Raw genomic sequence first — 14,243 nt, forward strand, 5'->3', positions numbered from 1 at the left:
AAGAGCTGGAGAAAGTCACATGGAGAGTGCTGGGGTAGTGGGAAACACCACTTTGCATTCTCCACTACCAGAGTCCAGCCCAAAAATACTCCAAGAACTGTGGTCACAGGATGGTCCTACATGGAAAGGTCTTGTTACTTTCTCCAACACATACATGCATATCTTGCTTGGATAGACTACTTTTAAGTGAAGACCTAGCTATTTAATGAAGGCTGGGAAACATTAATCATGCCAGAACCTCACCTGAACTTGACAATTGGGGGCGGGAGGGGGGGGGTGGGGGGGGGGTCCGGGGCGGCACGTTGAAACAGGGTTTCTCTGTGTAGCTCTGGCTGGCCTGGAACTTGTTCTGTAGACCAGGCTGGCCTCAAACTCAAAGATGTGCCTGCCTCTGCCTCCTGATTGCTGAGATCAAAGGTATGTACCACTGCCACCACCACACAGCAAATTTGATACTTCCAACAAACTCTGAAAACCAGCCAAAAGCAAGCTCAGAGGCTAGGCTAGGACATAGGGGTGGACACAGTAGACAGGCCCTCTTTCCCAGAATGCCTTCTCCTTGTTGCCATTTTTGACAACCTCACTGAACGGCCAGTTAGCTGGAAAACTTCCAAGAGCCCCAAGCTTAAGCACGGCTTGGGCTGATGCTCACTTGGCCAAGCCTGGGGCTGCCAGCAAAGCCTCAGAGGAGCCAGGGGTACAAGTGTCAAGCTGATTATGCCCTCTGGTTCTAATTAACCAGTCCCTGGAGTGAGATTCCTGAAAACTGAGGGCTGTGCTAAGGCCAAGTGTGGATGGATTTAATCTACTTGCAGTGAGCCAACAGTGACCAAGTGCTGGCTTTCTCGAGGGAAGACCCACTCCCACCAGACTCTGGAGTCCCATATCTGTCCCTGCTGGCTTTCTGGGGACAGGGTTCACACTCAGGGCCCCAGAACCTGGGATGTTGTCTCACAACAGAAGTACAATTCAGTATCATTAAAAAAACTTCTAGGGGCTGGGGATTTAGCTCAGTGGTACAGTGCTTGCCTAGCAAGCACAAGGCCCTGGATTCGGTCCTCAGTTCCAGAAAAGAAAAGAAAAAAAAACAAACCTAGGTTTACTATCAGACAAACAACTCAAGCTATTCTCCTTGTAGAATATACAATTTCTTAATACCAAGTGATATGACTGGCTGGATACAGGAGAAGAGGAACATTGGAGCTGAGATTCCTGGTGGACATCTGTAATCCTAGCACTCAAGAGATAAAGGAAGGAGGATTAGGTCAACTCGAGCTACACAAGTCTAAGGGAAACCTAGGTTACATGAGACCTTGTCTCAAAAAAGAAGAGGTTAGGGAGATGGCATAGCAATTAAGAGTGCTTCCTGCCTCCCAGGACTCCAGTTGAGTTCCCAGCACCTACATCAGACAGTTTTCAACCTCCTTTAACACCAGCTTCAGGGAGCTGATGCCTCCCCCAACTTTTTTTTTTCCAGGCAGCCTTGTCTGTCCTGGAACTCCCTCTGTAGACCAGGCAGGCCTCAAACTCATAAAAGATCTGCCTGCCCCAAGTGCTGGGATTAAAGGTGTGTGCCACTACCACCTGCCTAATGCCCTTTTCCTGGTCTTTCCGGGCATCGACATCCATAAAAAAATAAAATCTTAACTATAAGCTAGGCATGGTGGATTATGCTTGTTATCCTAGCACTTAGAAAGCAAAGGCAGAACTGCCATTAAGTCCAAAGGCAGTCTGGGCTACACAGTGAGTTCTAAACCAGGTAGGTATAGAGTGAGACCCAGTCTCAAAAAAAAAACAAAATGAAAGCTAGGCATGGTGGCACATGCCTTTAATCCCAGCATCTGAGAGGCAGAGGCAGGCAGATCTTTGTGAGTTTGAGGTCAGCCTAGTCTACAAAAAAAAGAAAATGAGAGTCCTAAGGGACCCTTTAGTCCCCACATGCACAGAACCCAGGGACACACTGTCATCTCCTGGGCTACCGCAGGGCCATGGAGCTGAGGGCTGGCACCTTAAGGCTGCGTCTAGGATCACACAGCATTTCCTCTGAGTAGTTGCTCTTGGGAGTGGACGCACATTCATCCACTTGTAATTTAAGATTTTACGGGTGTAGTACCAATCATGTCTTTACTAGTTAAGCAATTTCCCAAAGAGAAGCTATTTCCACAACTGACTTCATGGACACTAACTATGGGCTCTTCAAATAATAGTAGCATCTGATACCTTTCCTATCAAGTGGGAGCAGAACCAGGCATCCTTAGCTACTCACAAAGGAATGGATGTCTTTGTCCTCCCCAGAGCACAGGGCTTTTGACAGAACACCCTATGAAGAAAGGCCAGATACCATGCGGTGGTGGTTCGTGCCTTTTATCTCAGCACTCAAGAGGCAGAGGCAGGCGGATCTCTGAGAGTTCAAGACCAGCCTGGTTTATAGAGAGAGTTCCAGGACAGCCAGGACTGTTATATAGAGAAACCTTGTCTTGAAAAAACAAAACAAAGGCTGGAGAGATGGCTCAGAGGTTAAGAGCACTGGCTGCTCTTCTAGAGGTCCTGAGTTCAATTCCCAGCAACCACATGTGGGCTCAAAACCATCTGTAGTGAGATCTGATGCCCTCTTCTGGCCTGCAGGCATACATGCAGGCAGAACACACTGTATACATAATAAATAAATAAATTAAAACAAAAAGAAAAAACCAACCAACCAACCAAAGGAAAGACCACAACAATGAGACCCACAGGCTGGCTCTCAGCATCAAATTCAACACAGGACAAGGCTTGAGTTCTTATCTGTGCCCAGTCACCCACGGCAGAGTGGGCAGCTTTCTGGAGAAAGGGCAAGTGTGCATAGGACAGGAACTGCACAACAGCCAGTCACTTACTGGTCTGAAGGCCCACTGGTGCACTCGGCTCTGCTACCATCTACTTGGCTGATTCCATAAAATGCCTGTATCTGCTGTTAGGAGGTATATAGGACCATCAGCACCTCACAGCCAAGGGGCCTCTCAACTGCCTCTCAAAAAGCTGCCTTCAGACTGAAGTTCCTGAGTCAGGCCCATGCTCCTGCTATGGATAAATCTGCAATAGACCCCCAAACACAGGTTTCACCCATCCTTCTGTTCAGAAGCTAACCAAGGGGCCAGCGTAAGTCAGGCCTCATTTCTCCAGAAACATAACCAACCACATTTAAGACAGGCCTGACTCAGAACATTAAGGTAATGTTCCTTGAAACAGGAATGGGTAGAAACAGAAAGAATCCTAAGGGGCTCTCAACCTTGTTGCCTTCACTACTGTCCTAATACCCTCAGGTCAGATAGAGCCTCCTCTCAGTCACAGGGATGCAGTTAGGGAATGATGCTGGGCAGAGGGGTAGCTGCAGAACTCCCAGCCCCTCAGAGAAGCAGCAGAAAGCAGGCATTAGAAGGGGGACCAAATTCCCCTTCAACCTACCATCAAATCTGGCATGGTGGCACATACCTTTAATCCTAACACTCGGGAGGCAGAGGCAGGCAAATGTCTATGAGTTCAAAGCCAGCTTAGTTTACACGGCAAATTCCAGGCTTACCAGGGCTAGAGAGACCCTATCTCAAAAAAAAAAAAGAAAGAAAAAGAAAAGAAAAGCAACAACAACAAAAAACGAGTCACCATCAATATACTTCAAGTGAATTAATGAAATCACAGTTTGATCAACAGCTATACAAGCTTGAACAGATCAAGCCTCATCTCAGAGTACTTACTAAACATTAACAAATCTTTAAGAGTTTAGTGTCAACAGGACAAGAGCCCTTGACTTTTAACTGGCCAGTGCACCGTTTACCAACCACCATCCTTTACAAGTTTTTAAAAAAGCTACAAATTTTTTGTGTGTCTATGTGTGCATACATGCATGTAGGCTGGAATACCACCTCAGGTGCTATCGCCTGTTTGCTTCTTTACAGGATCTCATCAATGGCCAGAAACTCACCAGTGGCTAGGCTGGCTAGCCAGTGAGTCCTAAGGATCCACCTGTCTCTTCCTCCCCAGCATAAGTATCGTAAGCATACCTCAATCAGCTTTTATTATGTGGGTCCCATATTTTACTGACGGCTATCATTCCAGCTCAACTTTTGAGACAGCACCTTGCTGTGTAACCCACAATGACTTCCAATGTCACATCTTGCCACAGTCTCCCAAGTGCTTAAGTTACATGTGTGCACCATCATACTCAACTACAAACCCAAATTTTAGTCTGTGGCTACAGGTCTGTGCCATGCTACTTGCTTCATGTACCTGCTTTCACAGGCAGGGCCAGAGACCCTGCAACTACCTGTCCATCTCAGAATTATTTTACTTCTTTTTGTTGTTTTTTGTCAAGATAAGGTTTCTCTGTGTAGCCCCAGCTGTCTTGGAACTCGCTCTGTATAACAGGCTGGCCTTGAACTTAGATCCTCCTGCAACTGCCTCCCAAGTGCTGGGATTAAAGGCTAGTTCCACCACCACCTGGAATTATTTTACTCCTAACCTCAAGTTAAATTTAGTTTAAAAATAAGGTACAAAGCACAATTTTTTTGTTTTGTTTTGTTTGAGATGAGGTTTCTCTGCAGTAGACCAGATCAGGCTGGCCTTGAACTCAAAGACTCACCTGCCTCTTGCCTCCTGAGTGCTGGGGTTAAAGAAAGGCATGTGCCGCCGCCGCCGCCGCCGCCGCCGCCGCCGCCGCCGCCGCCGCCGCCGCCGCCGCCACCACCACCACCACCACCACCACCACGACTGCCCCACTAAAGCACAATTCTGAAGAGAAAACTCAAGTTTCAATTCAGAAAGAGTCCCAAAGGTGTCACTCAGAAATGGCTATTAACTATCGCTGAACACACTAAAAATTGTGTGTGTGTGCCTACTTGCACACACTGGTGCATGTGTCACATTATACATGTAAAGGTCAGAGGACAACTTGTATGAGTCAGTTCTTTCCTTCAGGATACAGATTGGGGGCATTGAACACAGTTGTCAGGCTTGGCAGCAACTGTCTTTTCCTGTTAAGCTATCCAGCTGGCCCCTCTCACTAAGTTTTAACAAACCTTCTAGCCCAGTGATTCTCAATCTTCTTAAGGCTACAACCCTTTAATACAGTTCCTCATGTTGTGGTGACCCTCAACATGGAATTATTTCATTGCTACTTCCTAACTGTAATTTTACAGGGGCTGGAGAGATGGCTCAAAGGTTAAGAACACTGGCTGCTCCTCCAGAGGTCCTGGGTTCAATTCCCAGCAACCACATGGTGACTCACAACCATCGATAATGCGATCTGGTGTCCTTTTCTGGTGTGCAGGCATACATGCAGGCTGAACACTGTATATATAATAAATCTTAAAAAAATAACTGTAATTTTGCTGTTATGCACACCATTTCAGGCTAGTTAAACGCCCAGATCTCCAACAATGACTAAAGCACCCAGTGGACCCCAGATTCAGGTGTGCTCACTGCGAGGCTGACACCAAGTTCAACGTCCCACACACAGCATCCTGTAAAAACAGTACCTCTCAGTGGGCACAGGGACTAACGGCTGAAGGAAATATGAACAGCATCACTGTTAGACAAAAGGGTTAGTTAAAAAAGGAAAACACTTAGATAAATACAACTTTTAGGAAGGATGTTCATTCCAAGCACATGGTCCTCAGTCTTAAAAGCTGTCAGGTATCCTAGGACATGGTCTGGGAGTTGAAGGTCTCACAGGCACCAAAGATGGCAGAACACAGACCAAACCAGAGGTGTTGTTAACAACTTATCACATAATTCCAAGTGATGGCAAAGCCAGTACATCGAATAGAAAGCAGGATTGCTTGAATATATTTTATACATTATTACATTAAAACACTTCTCACAAATGCAGTCTTCCAAAGCCTACCTCCTGAACTCCTAAGATAATCAATACCTGATGAACTGTTTATTGCAAGGTCTCCAAACCACAACTAGGCCATCAAATGGAAGAGGCCTGAGATGGTCAGAGTGCTTGCCTGAACTGGGCACTGAAGACCTCTCATGACCACAAGAGCAGAGACAAATGCAATTAGAGAAGCAATGTTGGACTGAGATTTATTTTAGTGGACAAGGCTGAATTCAGGCACTGCAAGGGACAGAGTATGGGGCAACCTGTATCCCCAGTAAGACGGTCCATAAAGTACCTATTGAAGTCCCTTGGAACCCACAGGACCACCATAAACACAGCTTCTTTTTTTTTCTTTTTATTTTACTTTATTTTTGTGTGACAACATTCTTCTTTCTTTAGGTAATGGTAAGCCTAGAGTATAACAAAAAGTCAGGACAGGGTATGGCTACCTGCACCTAGATTGCTGAGTCTCTCTGCAATCCTGTGTATACCTCCATTCCTCAGTATTGCACCAGGAGAAGACTGTTCATTTTTAGGGGTCAAATGTTCAGCTCCAACTTGCATTTCCAGAATGGGATACTGGCTGCTCAACTCACAATTGAGCCCTTCCTGAGAAGAGTGCTTTTCTAGGCTTTCAAGATATGCCCTAAGAAACTCAGGCAAGTTTCTTATTTCAAAGGCTGACCTCAGGAAGGTGATGAACTCTATGGCTAGCAGGAACATCTCACTGCTAGTACAGTGAGGGTTGTGTCCAAAGGAGAAAACCCAGGTACTATTACATCCAGACATTTGAATGGCCACGGCAACTACCCTGGCCAATCAGCTTTGATAAACCTCTGATGAGTAAGTAGCAGGCAAATATCCCTTGGGCCACATGTCAGACCTACTCTAGAACATACATGAGATGTAATTAGTATTTTAGCAAAATTGGATGAGTTATTTCATTGGGAACTGGTGCCTGGCTTGGGAACACATCTGTGACAATACACACCATTTTTAAAACCTGTTTTAATAAATAAATAAATAAATAAATAAAATAAAATAAAATAAAGCCAGGCCTTGGTGGTGCATGCCTTTAATCCTAGCACCTGGGAGGCAGAGACAGGCGGATCTCTAAGTTAAAGGCTGGTCTGGTCTACAAGAGTGAGTTCCAGGATAGGTTCCCAAGCTACAGAGAAACACTGTCTCCAAAAAACAAGCAAGCAAGCAAGCAAACAAACAAACAAAACAAAAATCTCTTTAAGAAGCACAGCGAGCAGGAGCTAGAGAGATGGCTCAGTGGTTAAGAGCACTGGCTGCTCTCCCAGAGGTCCCGAGTTCAATTCCCAGCAGCCCCATGGTGGCTCAAAACCATTAACAGGATCTGATACCCTCTACTGGCATTCAGATAAATAAATAAATCTTTAAAATATTAAATGAAAATAAAAAATACAGCTACCAACCACATGAAAATAAACAGCAAACAAGTGAAAATCCTTGTTAGGCATTGCTTTGCCATGTGATGACAGAGCATGATTAAACCAGAACCACCGTGTCTGCAGAGCAGGGTACACTCCCAGGAGGCAGAAATTCCCATTCTAAACTCAACATAAACAAGAGAAACATGAGCTTCACCTGAAACTTGAGATTAATAAAACCTCATCAATAAACAAATTTCCAGGGCTACAGATAAAGGAAGGACCCTCCCACGGATGCTCTATTTATCAATGGTCTTCAACATGGGGATTGTATTATAGTCACTTTTACATCACGAGAAAGTACCTGAAAAAGCAACTTGGCAAAGAGACGTGGCTCAGTTTGAGATGTCAGTCAACCCTGGGGAGCAGGGTATAACAGGATAGGATGTCACATTATAAAGCAGGGGAGGGGGCATGCAGGAAGAGACTAGTATAAGATATGATCCCAACAGGCTGGAGAGATGGCTCAGCAGTTAACAGAACTTGTTGCTTTTCAGAGGACCTGAACTTGACTCGTAGCACCCACGTGATGGCTCACAACAGTCCATCAACCCCAGTTCCAGGAGATCTAATGCCCTCTTCTAACCTCATCAGGCACCAGGCATATATGTGGTACATGGACATACAATCCAGCAAAACATTCATGTACATAAAATAAAAAATATTAACTTCATAGGAAAAAAAGGATAACCCCAGGACATGCTCCCTGTAACCTACTCCTGATAGCTCCACCACCTCCCAATTTTGCCATTATAATTATGAAACTATCAATGGATCATTCATAGCCCTTACAATCTGTCTTAACACTTTTGGCTGTTGAGATGGCTCAGTGGGTAAAGTACTTTATATACAAGCCTAACACCCCAACTCCACCCCTGGAACCCACATAGAAGTGAGGAGAGAATTGTTTAAACAAAGTTGTCCTCTAATTTCTACACGCATGCTACTGCATATGTGTACCCTTGCTTATACATCAAACACAATAATAAAATTATAAATTAAAAAGAAACACTCTCAGACATACCCAGAGCTATGTTTTACTAACCTCCTAGATGTGTCTCATCCAATCAATTTGACAAGATTAATCATCAAATGGCCAAGTCTGATAATTTTCTATCTCAGAAACCATTTTTCCCTTTTACCCCAAGACCAAAAATAGAAAGAAATATAGACAGTAATAAAAGACTAAGGATGAATACTCAATAAATGGACAGCTAAAATATAATCTGAACTCAAAAGGTAATCACAAGATCCCAAAGAGAAATCCAAGAAGCAGGCTAGAAGCAGCAGATTCATTGGTCCACTCTGCAATAGATGCAAGACTCAGGAAAGTTAAAAAAACTGGGCAGTGGTGACACACACCTTTAATCCCAGCACTATGGAGGCTGAGGCAGGGGATCTATATGGGTTTGAGATCAGCCTGGTCTACAGACAGCTAAGACTACACAAAGAAACCCTGTCTCGAAAAACCAAATAAAGAAATGGAGAGAGAAGGAAAAAAAAAAAAAAAGGAAAGGAAAGGAAAAGTTAAAAATCACCCTTCTTATGAATACAGTGTGGCTTCTGGAGCAGCCCATTAGGCAGTGGGTGGCAGGAACAGGGAATGTTAACCATCCATCTTCTGCTTTGACCAACTTCCTCAATCTATTGATAGTTCATTGGTAAAACCAACAATTCTTCATAAACAAAATCAACTTGTATCACCACTAAAGGTGTTACAGGTTCACCTGATAAAAACAGAACTAATGGGATCTTCATTAAAAAACAAACACCCTCCTAAATGAAGACTGAAACAGGGTCTTGCTATTTTTTGGCCTTTAAATTCAACTAAAGTCTCCCAAGTACTGGGAAAACAGGTATGTGATACTAATTCCAGATTTTCTCTTATTTTTGACATAAAGAAGTCTGTTACCCAGGCAGACCCTGCACTGGCAGGCTCCTCCTGATAATCCTCCTGCCTCAGCCTACAGAGAAGCTTAAATAGTGGTACATAACCACCATATTTGACTTTAAAGATATTTATTTCTCTAGCGATCAGGTGAACTTAGAAGAATTCCTATCGCTGATATTGGTGTGTTCATTTGTGTTTCTTAACTATAGGTAATTCTCAAAAAGGAAAATGGTAAAACCATGAAGCAACCTACACTAGCTTTATCAACATATGAGGGCAAAATGTTGGTTAAGTTTTAGTTCATCCCCATTGCCCTCAACAATTCCACGGATGGGATCCACAGAAACAGTATGAAGCAAATTTCAATCCTTCAGGCTCACTTCTACTTGTGAAAAACAAAATGCAACTATTTATAGCAAAGTACTTTAAGAAAGTAAATATACAATCCCTGACTTAGGACAAGTCAGCTTTTCAATGGCATGAGAGTGATATACATTCAGTAGAAACTGTACTTCAAGTTTGGGTCTGCCCCTAGGCTGGTGAGACAGTTTGATGCTCTCAACACCAGGGGCAATGCCAACTCAGCTCAACTTCCAGTCATCTCCACAACCACAATGGGAAACAACAGACACTGTTGAAGTTACCAAGTGTAGTATATTAGGTTAGTGCATTTGTTTTTGTTTTTGCTTTTTGAGACAGGGTTTTTCTGTGTAGCCTTGGCTGTCCTGGAACTCTATAGACCAGGCTGGCCTTGAAATCTGCTTGCCTCTGCCTTCTAAATTCTGGGATTAAAGGTGTGAGCCACCAACACTCAGCTTGGTAAATGCACTTTTGATTTATTACATTTTTATCCCTTCAATGGTCTCATCAGCTATTAACCCAACCTAAATCAACAAGTATGTCTAAGGCTGGGTGTGGTGGCACAAGTCTTTAATCCCAGCGTTCTGGAGGTAGAGGCAAGTGGACTCTGAGTTCAAGGCCAGCCTGGTCTACAAAATGACTTCCAAGCCAGCCAAAGCTACATGAACAGTAAGACCACTCCTTCCTCACACACGAAAGAATCACGAAAAGTGCCTAAAATCTGTCAGAGAGTTACAAAATACAAGGTCTATGCTATGTATGCTGCTTCCTCATTTATTTTGTTTATTGATAGAGGGTTTGATTTATATAACCCAAGCCAGTCTTGAATTCACTATGTAGCTGAGCATAACCTTTAACTTCTACATCTACTGCCTAAGTGCTAGGCCATTTTCAAGTGCCCACTATTATACTCAGCTTGTTTTACTAGAATTTCATGAGGAGGGAACAGGTGGAGAAACTGAGGCCCTAGCCACACAAAGTAGAAATATGGCAGAGGTGGTCTCTAGGCCACTAGTCCCCCAGTTCTAATCAAGTATCTTTTTCCTACCAACTCACAAAACCCTTTCCCCCTTGAAAATGCAAGCAGAGAGTGTTTATCTTTGGGTTACATCTTAAAACATTCTTCTAGCTTTCCACTACAAAACTATGGTTTTTATACAAGATCATGCAGGGGCCCTTACTACTGACTAAGGAATGCTATCAAGGTTACTTTTCAAAGAATAGCACCACTCTTTTCCCAATTTCCTCCTGTGGTCTGCCCTGGGACAAAAGGGTATCCCATATAGTGACCCTTCCTACCTCTATCCTCCCCTCCCAACAATGCCCTTATCTGACCTAGCTTGATGCCAATGTATAGTAAATTCCCTGGAAGAGACATTCTTTTGGCCAAGGATAGTACTGAGAACACCATAACAAAGCACTAGGTACAACGTTATGCCTCATTCTGGCCTCACCTAGAACAAAATACTACTCACATGAAGTAAATAACTAACAAGCTTCCTGAGGACTGACCAAGAGGTAAGTAACCTGCCTAGAGGGTACTTTGAGGCAAATACTGATGACTTATCACCAAACTACCAAGGTAGCCAAAGCTCTGCTACCTGCCACTCCTGTCCCCAACACATTAAAAGCCCATCCATATAGTCCCCATTTCGGGTACTTTGTACATTTTAAGAGGCAGCCACTGGCCATTACACCAGCACTCTATAAAGATCCTCACTCCTGGATGCTGGTCTCCACTCCTTTTAGAGCTACCTAAATAGCTGAAGCCTAAACTTCGTTCTTGTAAAACATATTAAGAACTACCCCATCCAGAATCAGGGAAGACAATTGGAATCAATATTAAAATTTAATTTATAATAAAGGGAGTATGGACATGTCCATTACTGCATGCTTATTTCTCTCACAAAATATAAGAGCATCAAAAATAGCCAGGCGGCGGTGGCACACACCTTTAATCCCAGCACTTGGGAGGCAGAGCCAGGTGGATCTCTGAGTTCAAGGCCAGCCTGGTCTACAGAGGGAAATCCAGGATAGGCACTAAAACTACAGGGAGAAGCCCTGTCTCGAAAAACAAAAACAAAATGAAACAACAACAAAAAGAGTATCTAAAATAAATAGTACTAACTGAAGAAATTTCAAAAGCAGACAAGAACTAGACATGGTAGTGCATGCCTTTAATCCCAACAGAGGCCAGCCTGTTCTACATACTAAGTTCCAGGACAGGCACAGCTACACAATACAGACCCTATCTTAAAAACAAACAAAAAATTCAAAGCAGCTAAGGTTTCAGAATAAGCTCAACGGTACACAGACATTTAAAGTAAGAAATAAAACCTCAACTTTTCCCTAGAGCTAAGGAAACCACCCAGCCCCCAAATGAGCCTCTCTGAGATTTTATGTAATACTTGCTGTGATTCTAAAGGAAAGGAGTACACCACGCTCACCAGAGCAGCTTCAGGAAGACGTTTTTCTGAGACCTCCCCACACACACACTTAGTAGCTCTTTGGACAAGGATGTGAGCAGAACACAGCCTGCTCTACCCAACACTCAAAAAGATGAGAACACTCAATCCTCCAAATTCAGGTTCCTGGATTTCTCAGTAGGGTAAAGTACCAGACGTGCTCTCAGATCACAGGGTGGGCTCTCAGGATCACTGTGGTATAGGCCCTAAGCACTTCACAGCTCCAAACACTCCCAATTGTACTCACAAAGCAAGTGTGCAGCTAACAGGAAATACCTGTGTTTCTGAACCAATGTCCCCACTGACTGATCACCTTTCAACTGCAGCCTGTTGCTGAGGGAGTACTGGGAAGCAGGGTGGGGGTGGCAAAGATGTAGGGACCACAAGGATTTACATTTCCCTAGAAGGCATTTGGGACCCTTCAAGCTACCTAACTCATCTCTGTACCTACAAAAATATTTTATTATATTCTTTCGAGAAAGTCTCTAAACCGTCCCATCTCAGCCTCCTGAGTGAGCCTTGTGTCGTGATACCCAGAGCATGCTTTCTTTCTTTCTACTGAGGCTAACTCTCCCAATTACCCAGGTTGGCCTTGAACTCTGCAATCAAGCAATCCTCTTGCTTCAGCTTTCAGAGCAGCTAGGACTGCTTAAATTTTAGTTTATATTAAAAGGTGCAGGACTGCTTAAATTTTAGTTTATATTAAAAGTCGCAAGAATGTGCTGGGTGGTGGTGGTGCACACCTTTAATCCCAGCACCCGGGAGGCAGAGCCAGAAGGATCTCTGTGAGTTCGAGGCCAGCCTGGTCTACAGAGCAAGATCCAGGACAGGCACCAAAACTACACAGAGAAACCCTGTCTTGAAAAACCAAAAAAGTTGCAAGAATATATGAATATAAAAAGAAAATGGAGACAAAAATGCTTTCTGGAGTGATACAGCTCTGTAATCTCAGTCTCTGGGGAAGCTGAGGCAGGAATAGCAACATTTTTATGGCCTACCTGGGCTAGAATTTATTCAAAGCCAGCTTGGGAAACTTAGTGAAACCTTGACTGAAATTTTAAAAGTGAAAAGATAGATGAGGAGGGAAAAAAGAAAAAGGCAGGATGAAGTTGCCCACACCTTTAATTCCAGGACCCAGGCAGTAGAGACAGAGAGAGGCAAAGGCAGGTAGACCTCTAGGTTTGAGGCCAACCTACAGAGATTATTACAAGTCAGGGATACACAGTAGAAACATGTCTTATTAAAAAAAAAAGTTTTGGATTTGGAGATAACTCAGTGGAGGAGTGCTAGCCTAGGCTAGCATGTACAAGGCTGTAGTTTGGATTTCCAAAACCACAAAGGGAAAAAGAATAAGTTCTTTCATTCACATTCACTTGCTTAGAATATTTGGATTCCACTCTGAGCACTACTGTAAGTAAAGAACATCTAGAATTTTTATTTAGAAGTGCTTAGGATCAATCTCAGGGCCTCATGTACATGCTAAGTATATGAACATGGGAAATTTCAAGTGAGTATGGAGGTTATAAAATGACCCACTCAAACACCTGGAGCACTGATTAGCTTAACCATTATGGAACATAGTATGGAAAACCTATTTTAAAATACCTTTTTCTAGCCAGGCGGTGATGACACACACCTTTAATCCCGGCACTTGGGAGGCAGAGGCAGGCAGATCTCTGTGAGTTTGAGACCAGCCTTGTCTACACAGCGACAGTCTACAGAGCAAGCTACAGGATAGCCAGGGCTGTTACACAGAGAACCCTGTCTCAAAAAAGCAAAAACAAACAAACAAAAAAAATCAAACAAAACAAAAAAACAAAAATCAAAACTTTTTTCTTTTCTCATGATTCTATAGTACAAGATTCAAACTTTCCTGAAGTAAAGTTCTCTCAGAATACTTTATTTTTCCATGCTTTGTTTGGTAAACACAGCATTTTTATTGTGTTTTCATTTTGAGACAGGGTCTTTATTCTACAACAGCCCAAGACAGCCTCAAACTATATAGCACAGGTTGGCCTCAAGACTTGCAGCAATCTCCCCACCTTAGCTTCCCAAAGGCTGAGATCACAGGCATGAGCCACTAACCCAGCTATTGTATCTCCAAGAGACACAGAAATGTCAAATGGCCTCAACAACATGTTAGCGTGCAGACACACCTCTGCAGAAGCAGCTGGGCAGCCTACAGTGTGACGCAACAGAACTCTGTAGTT

General features: G+C 43.6%; 1 protein-coding gene across 1 annotated transcript in view; it reads right to left on the reverse strand.

Annotated features, from left to right (window-relative positions):
• The window catches only part of Ssu72 (SSU72 homolog, RNA polymerase II CTD phosphatase), a 36,109-nt gene that overhangs the window by 5,622 nt on the left and 16,244 nt on the right, over positions 1-14,243 (reverse strand). The gene's annotated exons all lie outside the window — the stretch shown is intronic.

Source organism: Peromyscus californicus, unplaced genomic scaffold (genome assembly GCF_007827085.1).
Source record: "Peromyscus californicus insignis strain IS unplaced genomic scaffold, ASM782708v3 Scaffold_5__1_contigs__length_169319896, whole genome shotgun sequence".
In the NCBI taxonomy this organism is placed as follows: Eukaryota; Metazoa; Chordata; class Mammalia; order Rodentia; family Cricetidae; genus Peromyscus; species Peromyscus californicus.